This window comes from Cebus imitator, unplaced genomic scaffold, assembly GCF_001604975.1.
Source record: "Cebus imitator isolate Cc_AM_T3 unplaced genomic scaffold, Cebus_imitator-1.0 Scaffold27, whole genome shotgun sequence".
Taxonomy (NCBI): Eukaryota; Metazoa; Chordata; class Mammalia; order Primates; family Cebidae; genus Cebus; species Cebus imitator.
In genome coordinates, this window is record NW_016107342.1 from 13,977,813 (window position 1) to 13,991,358 (window position 13,546).

At 34.7% G+C, this 13,546-nt stretch overlaps 1 protein-coding gene and 1 non-coding gene across 4 annotated transcripts in view; both read left to right on the forward strand.

Moving 5' to 3' along the window:
* Positions 1–13,546, forward strand: part of LRP1B (LDL receptor related protein 1B) — a 1,911,091-nt gene that overhangs the window by 963,868 nt on the left and 933,677 nt on the right. The gene's annotated exons all lie outside the window — the stretch shown is intronic.
* LOC119470316 lies at positions 8,193–8,299 on the forward strand. The gene has a single exon (XR_005199202.1). It is a non-coding gene; the product is annotated as a U6 spliceosomal RNA (small nuclear RNA).

The following is a 13,546-nucleotide window of genomic DNA, read 5'->3' on the forward strand; positions in this document are numbered from 1 at the left end:
AGAGTCACGTTTTAGTCAAAAGCAAGGACTAGCTGAGTTTCCCATACAAATAGAAAATGCTTCCTCAGTTTTTCATATCTAGGACTAGTGGCTTGGTTGCCCCCAAAAGGGCAGGTTTCCATTAAAAAATGACTTACATGAGTTATGTGAGCTTGTTATCATATCGATCATTTCAGGATCACTGGGTTAACTTAGTCTTTATAAGCACACAGGAGATTTTCAAAAGCACAATTTTGGAAGAGAAGATCTAACCCCACACCATGAAATGGTATTGCTATATACAATTTGACAGCTCTGAGAGGATGTGAGCATATTTACAAACTGTATATTGGTACTTTATAATTAAGGATTTGTATAACTGGTAACAAAAATCCTCATGAATATGCTATCAATAACATCATGAGCCAAAGTAGCAACAGATTTTAATTCTATTCTTTTTTTGGTTAAGGCCGTGGGGGTACAGTGGAAGGAGCCGTTATCTTTTTCTGTGTCCACCTGTTCCCAAATCATGTCTCCATTTCTACATTTAAATCTTACTGACATTGGGCTGGTTGCTTCCAGTTGTTCATTTTGATACATTAAGTGATCATGTATCAAACTTTTGTTTTAACAAATGACAGATTTTATTCCCTACTACACAGGAACTTTAATTCCATTGCTATTTCCTTCATAATTTCTGTTCCTCATGTTACTGTGCTATGCAATACAAGATCCATGATAGTGCAATTCTCCTCACTTCAATTACTTGTGCCTGTCATGGAAAACTTTCTGATATAAGCCATTGGTGGAATTTTGGAACACCTCCAGAAATTTCAAGACTTACTGCTAATTGGAAGAAGTTTTTTTCTTATTCCTTACTTACCAATGTCCCAACTCTTCTCTTTTTTGTGGGGGAGGAGTGCAGAGATGGAGTCTCACTCTGTTGCTCAGACTGGAGTACAATGGCGAATGGCATGATCTCAGCTTATGGCAACCTTCACCCCCCAGGTTCAAGCGATTATCCTGCCTCAGCATCCCAGGTAGCTGGAATTATGGGCAGCCACCACCATACCCANGACTTAACAGAAATAATGACCAAGAGGCCTCGGGAAAGTTACAATCATGGTAGAAGGTGAAGGAGAAGAAAGGACCTTTTTCACATTGTGGCAGAGAGAGAACAAAGGGGGAAATGCCATCAGATCTCATGAGACCTTACTATCATGACAATAAGAAGGGGGAAATCTGCCCACATGATCCAATCATCTCCCACCAGGCACCTTCGCTGACATGTGAGGATTGCAATTCCACGTGAGACTTGGGTGAGGACACAGAGCCAAGTCATATCACAAGTAAATTATATGCTGTCCAAAGAGTGGAATGATAGATATCTCTACATTGGAGCAGTTTCTGGCAAATAATTTTTAGAGCATAAGCCCTCTCTTCTCCAGATGGATTAGAAACACCATGAGGAAGTTCATTTTCAAATGTTTATTCTTCTGTTTATGTTTCATAAGACCTTACTACTACATCATTCTATAGAAGTTCTTGACTTCCAGATTTGGTGTCTTGGACTTGAAATACACATTAGGTTATCATTTGTTCTTTTTTTTCTTTTGGAGCATACTCTGAATAAATGTAGTGCTTTCAGAAGGTATATCTGACAGTGGAGGACAGAAAAGAGAAGGAAAAGTTTTCTATCTGTAGAATACTTGCAATTCTAGAATTCTTGGATAGAATGCTATCTTGAGATAAAAGAGAAGGAAAAGTCAGTTGACATATTCTAAACATAGTATAATAGTAGTATATTTTAGAATGCTTTAGACATTAACACAAATCCTATCTCCACCTGGCTTAAGAGATAAGTAAATTTGCCTAACATAAAAGGAAGACCAGAGAAGTGCAAAATTAGTTGCGGTCAAGATTGATTGAAATGGTGCTTCAATGACATCATCAGAGAGCCACATTTTTTTCTGTATCTCTGTTCTACTATCCCTAGCTACATCCCAATTCTCTTACCCAACCTTATGAGTCTTCTAATTCATGATCATAAGGTTGCTGCCAGCACCAAGTGAAGACAATTGTTTCCTTATTCACATGCAGGAGGTGTAAGTGAGAAACCTGGCCCCACAATATAGACTATTAATCTATATCACTTCAGTCTGAGTGAGCCAAATCAGTTTACTTTATCATCTCTAGAGCACTGATAGTTGTTGGGAGAATGGTGGCTTGGGTTGGATTAATCAGAATTCACCCCACAATCTGGAGATGAATTCCATTTCCCCTGAGTCATATGTGGTTTTGTTATAGTGGGAAATGATGACTATCTGACCATAATCAAGTTTCTCTTAGGAAAAGGAATTGGAAAAAGCAAAACTGAGATGGTTTCTGTGAGGATGGAAGAGAGATGTATGGAATTAATGTCATGGAAATATTTGCTGTAGGATATACACTACTTGAGAACAAAATTGCATTTTTCCTGATGGATATTTTGAGGGTTTTTTTGTTTTTGTTTCTTTCAAAGCCCTAAAAATACTAGATAAGAATGGTAATGACAGTGTGATGATGACGACAAAGATGGAAGTGACAACTTCATGAAGAGTATCGGTGAAGGTCATGCTTACCACAACAACGCAGTCATTGAAACTACGTGAAACTAAGTGTGTGGGTTTTCTTTTATTTTAAAACATGCAAATTTTATGAAAAATTTCTAGTTTATTCCAGAGGGAATGATACTTTAAGAATCACTATTCACATCCCAATAAATAAGACATAGGCTTGGATAACAGAAAATAAGAGAAATTCTAGTTAGAAAATACAACTACTGGATGAAAGATCTACCTTCTTTAGATCCTCTTACTTTTTGGATCTATATATGTTCCTATTATTCAAAGATAAGTACTCACATAGGATAAGCAGACATAATAAATTCCAGGTTGCTTCGTAGAGAAAATCTATTTTAAGTCATTCCTGGTTTTATAAAGCCTATTTTTCCATAGACTGATTAAATATATCAGATTTTATTTATCAGCCAGTTTAATATTGCATGACTTAAAGAAAATTTTGTGTATCTTATTCAAATTAGTTACCTTAAGATAAAAATATTGAATAAGTTGTTGATAGTGAATATCAACAGCTCATACAACATGTTTGGTAATCTATGTGATTACGGGCTAAAGTATGATTGTGATTAAAACCAAAATCTCATTTTTTCCCAAATGAGATAAGAATATTCATTTTAGTCACTAAGATTATGAGTAAATGTAAAGGATCATAGTTCCTTGCCTCAGACACGTGTAATTAATAGCATTTTTCATAATATATCTGAGCTGCAGCATTTTCCAGAAAATGTTCTTATTAAAGATTAAAATAAGAAGAACATTGCATTACGTCTTTGTAATAAGGAATATTCTGAAGGCTCATGTTATAACACAATACTTCATGGAGCATGCTGCCCTGCCTCTTGCCCTGGATGAATTGATGGTTAATACTTCACATGAAGTACATAGTAAGATCATCTGTGGTATGTGATTATTTCATGATAAAGGTTATTTCATTGACAACCTTTCATATTTGATATTGAGTACTCTAGAACAGCTTTTCACCCTACCATCATTTATCTAAACACTAAGTGTTTTAGTCTTTTGTTTGGAGAAAGGAGTCAATGAACTAGTTTTATGTTACCTATCTTTTTTCTTTTCACTTTGTGCTGCATCAGAATGTGAATTTATAGTTCTGATTGGGCCAATTTTAAGAGACAGCCAGAGAGAAAGAAGAATAATATGAAGAGCGATGTTACTGTTTACTTTAGACCAGTCATTGTCCTAAGCATTTCTTCCACAATGATCCATGTAATCTTCACAGTGTTTCTTGTGAAGTATGGAGTACTGCCATTTCCTTTTAAAGATGAGACTTGGAGTGGTGCAATTACCTATCCATAATAAAAGAGCTCGTAAGTGTTTCAGTCAAGATTCAGACTCAAGCCGTGTCACTCCACAGTCTGCACTCTTGCACTGCTACACAATAGCCACAATCAGTTGGTTTGAAGCTGGGAAGTTTAAAATGATGTGAGATTTTGTGGTATTCCAGCATTCATCCAAAAGACTGCATATCAGCCTGTAGTAAATGACACTTGAAAACATGCAAAGTGAGAATTTTATACCTTAACATGGTACAGCTCTAAGTTTGTATCAGCTCCGTGAAGATGAATAGAAATGAAACATATAATTTGGTGCTGAAAATTTAAAGGAAGAAAATATATGATATTTTGGGAAAGGAAAAACTACTCAGAAAGTTAAAAATTTGTGGTTAACAGGGATTGGGGTGGGGAAGAAGGAAGGGATGAATAGGTGGAGTACTGAGAATTTTTAGGGCACTGAAACTATCCTCTGTGATACTGCAATTATGTGTACATGTCTTATGCGTTTATCAAAACCGGTAGAACTATACAACACGAGTGAAACAATGTGATCTATGGACTTTAGTTAACAACAGTACATCAGCATTGGTTTGATAATTGTAACAAGTGTTAACACACTAAGGTAAGATTTTAATGATAGGAGAAACTGCCAGTGAGGAAGACAGGAGGTATATGGGAATTCCCCTTCCATCTACTCCGTTTCCTATAAACCTAAAACTGCTGCAAATAATAAAGCCTATTAGGGTTTTTTTTTGTGGGGGGAAGCAAAAAGGAAAAGAAAAGAAACTGTATGAATGAGCACATGACTGTAGCTGTGGATAAGTCAGGAAACAGATGATTAATTTCAGAATTAAAATATCTTTTCTGCTTTAGTACTGACATCCAGAAATTCCACATTCTCACTCAGTTACAATCCAATTCCACAAATACCTTTATTCTGTGCTCTCTATGTAACCATTGAGCTGTGAATTCTAGGTGAACCTTTTTTTTTTATTTGCCTCAGCCACTCCTTAAATAGAAAATGCAACACTAGTTCTAGAAAGTAACCTTAACTCTTTAAGACCGAAGGCGTATAATTAGAGTGTTTGAGTGGTTTCCCTGAATGCATCACTTAAAAAGTACTGAAGAAGGAAGTCTCTCCATCCATTTACAATTATTTTAATGAGGTTGCTCTTTTTTCCCATGCCCACTCAGCCCTTGTTAATAAACCAGCATTTGAGAGGCTTATTTACTCTCAATTTTAAATACAAAACAGTTTCTCTTGGCTAAGTGAAAGGAAGTGGGTAAATGTTGCCATTTCTTTAAGAGTGAAAAGTAGATTTAGGTGCCTACACTATTTGTCACTACTGAAGTCACAGCTTGAGAAGGAAATAGTTTTAGAAACAAAGTACCAGTGGACTCATAACCATGCTTTCCCCGCACAGCTAAAGCTAAATGTGAGACCTTGCTGGCAACAAGAGCAGAATGAGAGAAATCAAACAACTTTCTTATTCAAGAAAGTAGAGTCATGAGAGAGTCATGTTTTAGTCAAAAGCAAGGACTAGCTGAGTTTCCCATACAAATAGAAAATGCTTCCTCAGTTTTTCATATCTAGGACTAGTGGCTTGGTTGCCCCCAAAAGGGCAGATTTCCATTAAAAAATGACTTACATGAGTTATGTGAGCTTGTTATCATATCGATCATTTCAGGATCACTGGGTTAACTTAGTCTTTATAAGCACACAGGAGATTTTCTAAAGCACAATTTTGGAAGAGAAGATCTAACCCCACACCATGAAATGGTATTGCTATATACAATTTGACAGCTCTGAGAGGATGTGAGCATATTTACAAACTGTATATTGGTACTTTATAATTAAGGATTTGTATAACTGGTAACAAAAATCCTCATGAATATGCTATCAATAACATCATGAGCCAAAGTAGCAACAGATTTTAATTCTATTCTTTTTTTGGTTAAGGCCGTGGGGGTACAGTGGAAGGAGCCGTTATCTTTTTCTGTGTCCACCTGTTCCCAAATCATGTCTCCATTTCTACATTTAAATCTTACTGACATTGGGCTGGTTGCTTCCAGTTGTTCATTTTGATACATTAAGTGATCATGTATCAAACTTTTGTTTTAACAAATGACAGATTTTATTCCCTACTACACAGGAACTTTAATTCCATTGCTATTTCCTTCATAATTTCTGTTCCTCATGTTACTGTGCTATGCAATACAAGATCCATGATAGTGCAATTCTCCTCACTTCAATTACTTGTGCCTGTCATGGAAAACTTTCTGATATAAGCCATTGGTGGAATTTTGGAACACCTCCAGAAATTTCAAGACTTACTGCTAATTGGAAGAAGTTTTTTTCTTATTCCTTACTTACCAATGTCCCAACTCTTCTCTTTTTTGTGGGGGAGGAGTGCAGAGATGGAGTCTCACTCTGTTGCTCAGACTGGAGTACAATGGCGAATGGCATGATCTCAGCTTATGGCAACCTTCACCCCCCAGGTTCAAGCGATTATCCTGCCTCAGCATCCCAGGTAGCTGGAATTATGGGCAGCCACCACCATACCCAGCTAATTTTTGTATTATTAGTAGAGACGGGTTTCACCATGTTGATCAGGCTGGTCTCGAACTCCTGACCTCAGATGATCCACCCACCTTGGCCTCCCAAAATGCTGGGATTAGAGTCCTGAGTTACTGCACCAGGCCACTCCCATCTCTTCTAACCAATTTTGCTCTTAGGAAGCATTGTTTATGACAAAAAATATCCTTGAGCACCACATTTGTACTTACAATTGCTTGCATTTTCTCTATCTGCTATGCTCTTTTATAAGCTCTTTGCTTGCATCATTTATCTAATTTTTACAAAAAGTCTATGAGATAGGAATTTATTATACCCGTTTTACGGAAACTGAAGTGGGGAAAGATAAAGTACTTGCTAAATGTCACACATTTCACCAAGTAAATGAGGTCAGAGTTTGAACCCATAAAACCTTTCTCTAGGGTTCCTAATTCGAATTACAGACTTCTGGACGGGAGTACTTTAATTAAAATTAAAATATACCAATGTAAGTTGCTGTTTTGGAGCAAAACATCCTTGAAATTCTTATTACTATTAGTTATTATAATTGCTTTTCTTTCATGGCCTTTTCTCTTTTGACAGTCTGAATTGCAAAATTTTCTGTCTAATTTTGTGGTTCAGAATTTTAAATTTCAGTAGTGATTGAGTGTGATTATTTAATAGTTTACTGTCTTGCACAGTGCACTTCACTGCTCTAAGTACCGCACTCATTTTCTCCTGAGACCTAGTTATAATAGACACCACTGCCTCACTTTCCAGCAGATGGAGAATAATCTTGTTTTAATGTACGTCATTTACAATAGATAGAAGCCCTCAGATAACTTCTGGTAAAATAGGATGCTGAATCAGACATTTATTTTTAGTGGCAATTGCTGAAACATAGACTAGTCCACCCAGATGAAAATATGCCATATCACTTGACTCTACAGATAAAATGTGCTGAAATATTCTTTGTCATTTTCCATTTGAGATATCTGTTTTAGTTTTCTTAATATACCCTGAATCCCTTGCTTCTCTTTTAGCTTCTGAAAACGATTATACTTTCCACTTTAATAGCTACATCTTAGTTTTTGTTTCTATTTTTTGTTGAGAATCATGTAGTACAGAATAGTTGTATCAAAGTTAAAAGCATATACTCCAGATTCAGCAGACCTAGATTTGAATCCCAGCATAGCCACTTATTGACTAAATAGAAAATGTATATTAACCACCGAAAACTAGTTTTCTCACTTCATAATATTTCTGTCAATGTTTACAGTAAAAATCAAATGAATTAAAGCTTCTGAAATGATTATAATCTTGTTGTAAGTACTATTAATTTTAGTTATCTAACTTGAGACATCAAATGTACTATGATAAAAATCCCTGACACAAATAGATTTTTAAAAAGTAAAGATGAATTAATTCCTAGATGATCACATCATATATATATTATAATCACCTATAAATCACGTTTATGATACATATATATATATATATAATCTATGTGATTATATATTGGTCCTATGTAGATAGTGTCTATTAGGTTACTTGATGACTATCTTACATTAATTTATAAGTACTTTAATACCATTCTTGGAAAGAAGAAATGAAGAAGTTTTGTTATTATTTATTATGCATAATTATTGAATGTCTTCTTAATTTTCATTTTGGTTAATCTATGTAGACATGATTATTGGAAAATATAATTGGAACTGTATTTGTATAGAATTAAAAATGTTAATTGACACTTCAGCCAAATATATAGTAAAATTGGAATGATACAAAAAAGATTCCCCTGGCTCCTGCATAAGGATATTTGTGAAGCATTCCAGATATTAAATATTTTTATAAAAATTGCATTTTATGTGTGTTTGTGCATGCAATGATATAGTGTGGTAAAGAGTGGTAAAATGATAATAAATGGGGATTTTGAATGAGAGGTTTATGGGAACTTTTTGTATTATTGTAACTTGTATTTAGGACTAATTATTTAAAAGTTTAAAAGTTAATCAACTTTGTATTAGAAAATAAGTAAAAAAGAAGTGGCTACCAGTTTCCTAAATTAATGTGTTTCAACTATATTTCAGTGTCCACCTACAGAATTATTACTTCTGCAGTGGAGAGATTTCGTGTTCTATGAATATTGTGTTATAATATTTGGATTTGATAATACTCGGCACTGTCAGAAAAATGTATAAAAACAAAACCTTTTTCTAAAATTGTTTTCCAGTTCTTAAATCAAAAGTCTAATTGAGACATCTTATGCAAATTATTAAAGAATGCTATTTCTTCTTTACTCTGCTGCAACCAGTAAATATTTTCATGCATGAATACAGCCACACATAGAAGTTTTGACAATGCTCTGTGAATACAAACAATATGTTATTGTCAAAAATGGCAATGGGGAAGAGGAAGAGGTGATGGTTAATGGATATAAAAATATAGTTTAATAGAATGCATAGGATCTAGTATTTGATAACACAGCAGGGTGATTACAGTCAACAATAATTTATTATATATTTTTAAATAATTGAAAGAGCATAACTGGAATGTTTGTAACATAAAGAAATGATAAATCCATGAAGTGATAGATACCCCATTCACCCTGATATGATTGTTATGCATTATATGCCTATATCAAAATATCTCATGTACCCCCTTAAACATACACTTATATTCTCATAAAAATTAAAAATGTAAAAAAAAAAGAATTTCAGAGACGATGAGAATATGTTAATCAGAAAGAGCCTCACTGAGAAGATGACATTTAAGATGTTATCTAAAGGAAAAGATAAATGGTGGAAAGGAAAGTGAGAATCTAGGTAGGAAGCAGGAGAAACATGGAGAGGGAGCAAGTCTGTCATCTACAGGAAAGAGAGGGTTTACCTGAGAAGCCATTGGTATGGTTGGGTTAAACAGAGGAGTGATTCAGGTAGATGTATAATCCTGAAAGATAAAAAGGAGTGTTATGATAAAATATAGTGCATGTGGGTAAGGAAGCAAAAGTAGAAATGGAAATGGGGAGATTAGTGGGGAGCCTCTTTCAATAGTGTAGGATGGGTAGTGGTTGATGGCAGTGGGGTAGTACCTGCGTAAAAGGAAAGAACATCATTATAAGGAGCTTATGAACGTAAAAGGCATAGAAGAGATTTACTTTATTGGAAATTGCTATGGCTTAAGACTTGAACTGGACACATGCTAATAGCTGCAATAGCACATTTCCCATTTAAGAATATATTGCAACCTTGTTATTGCTAGCATTGAGTTAACCAGGACTTCTAACTAAAAATAATTTTATTTTTTAATTGAATATGAATTTAATCATAAGTATTCATACTACAAATTACACAGAACTTTTAATTGCTTGTTTTCCCATGTGCTATTGTTATTCCAAGTTCCTTAATTGTTCAATTATCCTTAAACTGATTAATAATACAATTTCATATTATATGGTTGAGGATGATAAGGAGGAAGATGAGGATGATGATGCATTCCCTAAATAAGCAGAATAATAATAAGTGAATAATTCGCTTGTAAATTATTGATATTATGAGCTTTTAAGAGACAAATACAAATCTAACAAATGATTTAAAATTATTAGCTAATATAGCTTATAATCCTGATGTTCCATGGGGATTGGTAACCTTTCTTATTATATTTATAATCCTAACTTTAATACATATGGTTATTTAATGAATGCTATCAATATTTCACCTCTAAAGAACTAACAGATATGTCCAGTAAATAGAGAAACAAAAATAAGAGGGTTGGTAAGCTGCAAGTATAACCTAGTATATTGGGAAGGGCTAGACCTATGTCAAAAATTTTGGCTTTCAGTTCTGTATTTGGGTAAATGGTTAATTCTCAGCTGATGATATCTAAAGCTGCTTTCGACTCCCAAATTTTGTGATTATTTTTGAAACATACTGGCAACTAGAGATCTCTGGCTACTTTTAATCTAGGAGTTTACGTTCATCACATCGTCTCTCTGCCCAATGACATGCTATGTATCAGTGAAGATATTTCATTGCCTATCATTGTTTTTTGACTGTATTGAGAAGGTGGATTCTTGAGAAAAATAGAAAAATCAAAGGCAGTTTGGCAAGCTAGAGGGAGGAATAAAATGATTAAAAACCTGTGCCATTGAGATAGTTGGTGAAACATAAATTTTAAAATAAGGGTTAGAAGGTTTAGTAGTTAGGTAGAAAAACATTATAGAAGGAATTTTCAATCAGCAGAGGATTTCTGGACCAGCTGCTACTGTATTTCTGATTGCCTTACCCCTTCTTAGAGTGACTCTGTGTCTTCTATATTTTAGAGTACATTTTCTGTCTAATGGAACTACGGGGATTTAAAACTGCTTCCCAAAATCTGGATTTCACCAGGATCTGTTTGTTACTATCACAGATAGAAATATGACCCCAAAATAGACATTATTATTATGACTACAGAGAAAAATAATGGAATTTGTGTTAGAGTACTCTTGGTTAAGTTCTAATTTGGTATCCTGCTAGTTGTTTTATGAAACTGTAAGAAAAATCACTTCTCTGACATTCAAAAGCAGCTTTTGTAAAATGTAAACAATTTTATCTATTCATTTATTCTGCTTAGGAAGTCATGAGAATTAAAGACAGTAACATATGAAGGTGCTTTTCTTGTTTAAGGAATGTTATGCATAGGTTTGCTCGTTTTTTATTCATCAGTTTAGGCTATTTAGTGTGACCATTGATGGACAATGGATGAAAACTGGGTAATTCCTTTACCTCTGTTAGTCAACTTTTTATTACCATAGCGTTGAGTAATCTTTATGTTGTGTCTTTATACCTGACACTAATTAAGAAAAAAAAAAAAAAAACCTGCACAGAACGCTTAGGTCTTATGGATCTTTAATAGATTACTTATTGTGGGATCATTAACTTCTTTGAAGGATTTTGACTTGCTACTTTCTAACTTTCATCTCCACCTCTGCCTCTATGTAGAGCATCAATTATCTTACCCATATTAAAGCTCTCCTTGTGTCATCCAATTTATGTAACAGCCAGAATTGAATCCAGTATTTTATGAATGCAATGTAGGTTAATGCTTTTCAAGGTCGTATTTTGTTTATTAGTAGTTTACCCACAAAAACAGCAAGATCATATCAAATTTTGAAGATCTTAAAGAATATTTCCAAATACTTAACATTAAATAGGTCTTAGACATGGTTTACCCAGGCAGAATATAATAATTTTGGATTGATACCTGTATTAGTTCATTTTCATGCTGCTGATAAAGACACCTGAGATCGGGTAATTTATAAAGAAAAAGAAATTTAGTGGACTCACATTTTCACATGGCTAGGGAGGCCTCACAATCATGATGGAAGGCGCATCTTACATGGCAGCAGACGAGATAATGCAAGTCAAGCGAAAGGGGAAACTCCTTATAAAATCATCAGATCTCATGAGATTGATTTACTACCACAAGAATAGTATGAGGGAACTGCTCCCATGATTCAGTTATCTCCCACCAAGTCCCTCCGACAACACATGGGAATTATGGGAGCTGCAATTCAAGATGAGACCTGGGTGAAGACACAGCCAAACCATATCAGTACCAGACCAGGGGTTGTAATCCTGACTTTTTCCAGGCATCTTTCTTATACACTCCAGTGTAAATTCTGAAATTATCATATGTCTAAATGGTCATCAGTCAGTAGAATCATCTTGTAATGTAAAACGGCATTATTACCAGGTGTTTAATTCATTTTTCAAAATTTAATTCAAATTATATCTTATAGTATAAACCCTTTAGTTATTGGAAATACATGAAATTGATTGACAGAAAAAAATTTTATAAGTATACACCCTAAACATATTTGTTGTGAAGCTAGCTGTTTCCTTTGTTTTAAATTAGGTAGTTTCTGAAAAAAAGCTTGAGACAACTGTTTGTGTTTAGGTGGTCTATCTGTGTGGTTATCACTGGAAGCAAGAATGAGAGATGAAGATTAAAGGAAGAGGGAAAAATACACCTCAGGTTGTATTACTGAGGTAAATGTGCTGAACTGAGGCTTGATTCTCCCTGGAACTTTCTGATAAACATAAAGGATGTTTGTCAGAGTGATCTTTCTGTGGATTGACAATGACAAACTTCTTTCTTCTGTTGATTGAGAAGTGCCTTGATGTATTAATGCCTTGGTTTCTTCTGCATGTCTAATGAACAAGATTTAGTTTGTTCAAGGTGAGATGCTGTCTGGAAAATCAAAACCCATATTTAACTATCCACCACAGATTCCACAAGAATTAAGTGCCTAGCGGATGCATGGAAGGATATTATACACATTGTCAATATATTTTGTGAACTTCAGTGATAAACTATCTATACAAGCACTGTTTATAAAACATCTAGGACCCAATATTACTGTTTTTATTCCTATATTTTCAATTTCTAATTTGGAAAGCCAGAATATAATTAAACGGAACTCTCTTTAGTTATTTTGTGTTTCTATGAAATACTGTGAATACTTTGAGATTTTATCCTATTTGCAAGCTAACTTCTTTGCCTGCCAAAGTTTCCTAGATCTTGGCAGAAGATATGATGCACTTGGGTCAAAGATAAAGTACTTTATGACTCCCAGTACAGCAGGCAGTATGAGCTGCAGGCTTGCATTGGTTCCCCTCATTTCCAGACATCACTGAAAAGATAAACAGCAGCACCAGGGTGTTTACATTCTGGAGGAAGACTCCAGGGCCTGTTCTAAAAGACAGAAGGTCGTCAGTGCCCCTCTATTCCCCATACCTCCCAGGATAATGTCATCCCTCCTTCAAATTCTGGATCTTTGCTTTTCCTTCCACCTCCACAAAATCTGGAGTAGCTATAATTTTATTCCTGCTCCCCAATGCCCAATCCAGACCTTTTGTCTGAGTCAGATACAAGAGAGAGGAAAGCATATTTATAAAATATTTTATAAACATTTTAAGTTTTAATCTTCTCATCCTCATTCTGAACCAGTTTCAATTTGGGGATGAGACTGGCCTGAGGCTACTGTTATAAAGGAGAGACATAATATGCCTAGGAACAGAAAGGAATCTTGAAATTTCATAAGAAGTCTATAT